Source organism: Carlito syrichta, unplaced genomic scaffold, assembly GCF_000164805.1.
Source record: "Carlito syrichta isolate Samal-C Ts95f unplaced genomic scaffold, Tarsius_syrichta-2.0.1 Scaffold305677, whole genome shotgun sequence".
Lineage (NCBI taxonomy): Eukaryota > Metazoa > Chordata > Mammalia > Primates > Tarsiidae > Carlito > Carlito syrichta.
Window position 1 is genome coordinate 217,540 of NW_007249773.1, and position 3,218 is coordinate 220,757.

At 42.9% G+C, this 3,218-nt stretch overlaps 1 pseudogene; it reads right to left on the reverse strand.

Annotated features, from left to right (window-relative positions):
* Nucleotides 1-1,276: 1,276 nt before the first annotated feature.
* On the reverse strand, nt 1,277-1,989 carry LOC103264542 (annotated as a pseudogene).
* Nucleotides 1,990-3,218: the final 1,229 nt, after the last annotated feature.

The following is a 3,218-nucleotide window of genomic DNA, read 5'->3' on the forward strand; positions in this document are numbered from 1 at the left end:
GTGAGAGGTCACTCAGTATTATAGACTCTAGTTCCATCCAGGTTGCTGTGAAATTCATGATTTTGTTCTTTTTTATGGCTGCACAGTATTCCATCGTGTATATGTACCACATTTTTAGAGAAAAAACAAACAACCCCATTATAAAATGGGCAAAAGATATGAACAGACACTTCACAAAAGAAGACATCCGAGCAGCCAACAAACACGTGAAGAAATGCCCAACTTCACTAATCATCAGGGAGATGCAATCAAAACCACACTGAGATACCACCTAACTCCAGTCAGAATGACAATTATCAACAACTCAAAAAATAACAGCTGCGGGAGAGGGTGTGGTGAAAAGGGAACACTTCTACACTGTTGGTGGGAGTGCAAACTAGTGCAACCTCTGTGGAAAGCAGTGTGGCAATTCCTAAAAGCTCTAAAAATCGACCTTCCATATGACCCTGCAATCCCCCTACTGGGAATATACCCTGAAGACCTCAAATCACTCTATAAAAAAGATACCTGCACACGTATGTTTATCGCAGCATTGTTCACAATAGCAAGAACCTGGAAACAACCATGCTGCCCATCAAAAGAGGACTGGATTACTTTCACTTCTTACCATCCTCTAGTTTCCAAGGAAAATACAAGATCTCAACTGCCACCATCTTGTAACCAAGTATGAGCTCAGTTTGGAACACTTTCACACTGTAAGTGAAATGTCCTTGCTTGTCTTAATCCCATTTTTAAATTTATCATTTACTCCCTTCAGTCTTCCAAAGAGGATTCCAGGTAGGCTTTTTATCACACTAAAAATAAACACCATCCTTGCTACCATCATGCAGTCATCTAACAAGCATGCCTCTATCTTTTCCAATAATATGGTTGAAAATTTAAGCCAGTGTACATTCTGCACTACAAGAAACTCTAACCTCAGCTACTCAGAAGGCTGAGGTAGAAAGATCACCTGGGCCCAGCAGGTCGACACTGGGGTGTCTGTGAGTGTGCCACCACACTCCAGCATGGGTAGTGGAGTGAGACTCCAACCCAAAAAAGAAAAACATTATAGTGAAAAGTTCATGACAGTAAACTCAACTGTTTACCCAAGGTATCTTAAAAAGCAAATCTGGGAATTGAATTCCCTTATGAACCGAGGTGTAGCTACAATATCGCTTTCTTATCAGTGTTATCTCCCACTTTATTCTATCAATATACTCTTCTGTGAGCCAGGAGAGTGATGTCCGCAACTCTGAAAATCAACCGTTGACATCTTGAGGTTGATGAGAGACAGTCAGTCCTTCATGAGGAACAGGCTTCTGCCCAGCTTCCGTCTCTCCCTGAGGTAGGCAAGCAGATGCTGCTGTCTCCTCCATGTGATATTTACCCCATCCTTGTCCTCAGGGGTGTCTTCAGGCAGAACAGGTTCTGGGCTGTTAGGAGTACTAGTGTGAAGTGGGCCACTTGGGAGGTTGTTTTCCTTCTGCTCTGGGGGAGTGAGCTCTTCCTTCGCAAAAGACAGCTCTGGGGTCTGGATCTCAGGTGGGATGAACACATAAGAGAAGCTCTGAAGTGTGTGCGCTGACAGAACCCCACAGCTTTGGGGACTGAGCACAGGAACTAAGGGTCTTCTGGAAATTAGCTTTTTGGACTGATTGGGGCACTCACTGATGAAGGGAATTCCCAATGTCTCTGAGCTGGAAGACTGTGGACTCTCAAAGGTTAGATGTGGAAACTTGGAGGTGTGAGATTTTCGACTTGACTCTCTTGCCTGGCCTTGGTGATGTTTCCAGTAGGCTGGGAGGCAGCTTTCTGCTGTTGTATCAAACTCAGGCAACACCCAGGAACTGAGGGTGCTGTGATCAATGGGCTTGCTGGGCACCTGGCTAGTGTGAGTGATGGGGCCTGTGGAGAGGCATAATGGCCTCTGGAATCCTCCAGTGGTGATTGGTGGAATAGCAGCTGGGCTTTCTGGGATCATTGATGGAGTTTTTTTCTGGGAGGCATCGAGGGTTGAATGAAGTGCAGTTAGTAGCCACTGGATTGGCTACTTTTTTGCTTTTGAGCTTTGGGATTGGCTTCAATTCCAAGCCATGCCCACCCGGTGGGCCCGGGGCTGCAGTCCCACCTGGCCACACCACATCAGGGCCCAGACGTGTGTCTTCAAGTTTGCAGTTGCGATATATTCTCTGTTGATTCTGTGTTCTGCTGATCTTTTGGGAAGTGCATGGTCATTCTTTTTTTCTTTCTTGTGTGCTCAATACCTTTTAAAGCATCTCCTGTAGAGCTCGTCTGGAAACTGCATAATCTCTTAGGGATTAGATGTCTGGGAAGAGTTTTAATTCTCCATCACTGATGAGGCTGAGCTTGGCTGGGTATGTAATTATTGTTTGAAATTGTTTATCTTTGAGGACTTCGAATATTGGGCTCCAGTCCCTTCTAGCTTGTAGTGTTTCTGTCAATAGGTCTGCTGCTATTCTGATTGGTTTTCCCTGGTAATTAGTCTGACCTTTCTCTCTTGCTACTTTATTCTTTTATACCTACTTTGTGTAGATGAGTTACTATGTGTCTATGGCTTGATCTTCTCATTTGATGTCTTACGGGTGTTCTCTGTATCTCTTGTGTTTGGATAGTTACACCTCTGATGAAAGGGGAAAGTTTTCTTGAAGAACCCTCTGGAATACTTACTCTAAGGTGTTCTACCTTTCTCTTTCTTCTTATGGGCTATCAATCAGGTATAGGTTTGGCCACTTGATATAATCACACATCTATTGGAGACTTTGTTCTTTCTGAGTTTTCTTTCTATGCTTTTTACAGATCAGGTTAATTCCATGTTTTAATCTTCAAGTTCTAAGAGTCTTTCTTCTGCTTGATTAACTCGGCTTTCCATTTTTGTCTTCCTGTTATTTATTTTCTGGGTGAAATTTGTTATGGCCAAAATCTTTGTTACAAGTTCTTTCAGCATTGCATCTTGTCTTTCTTGAGTTTTATTCACTCTTTCCATCTATTCTCTAATCCCTGTTGTATTCTGGGATCAGTTGTTGGTGATTTCTGCTGTTTGGGTTCTGAAGTTCTGATTTTTCAGGTGTTTTCTCTTTGTTGCACTGAGAATTAGCTGTGTTCTTCCACTGATTTTTCCTCACTTCTTTTCTTTTTCAGTTCTGTTATTCAGTAGCAGTGATAGAAGTTTTCACTTCTGATGTTTGTTCAGCCCTCTATTCTTTCCTCATCAGGTC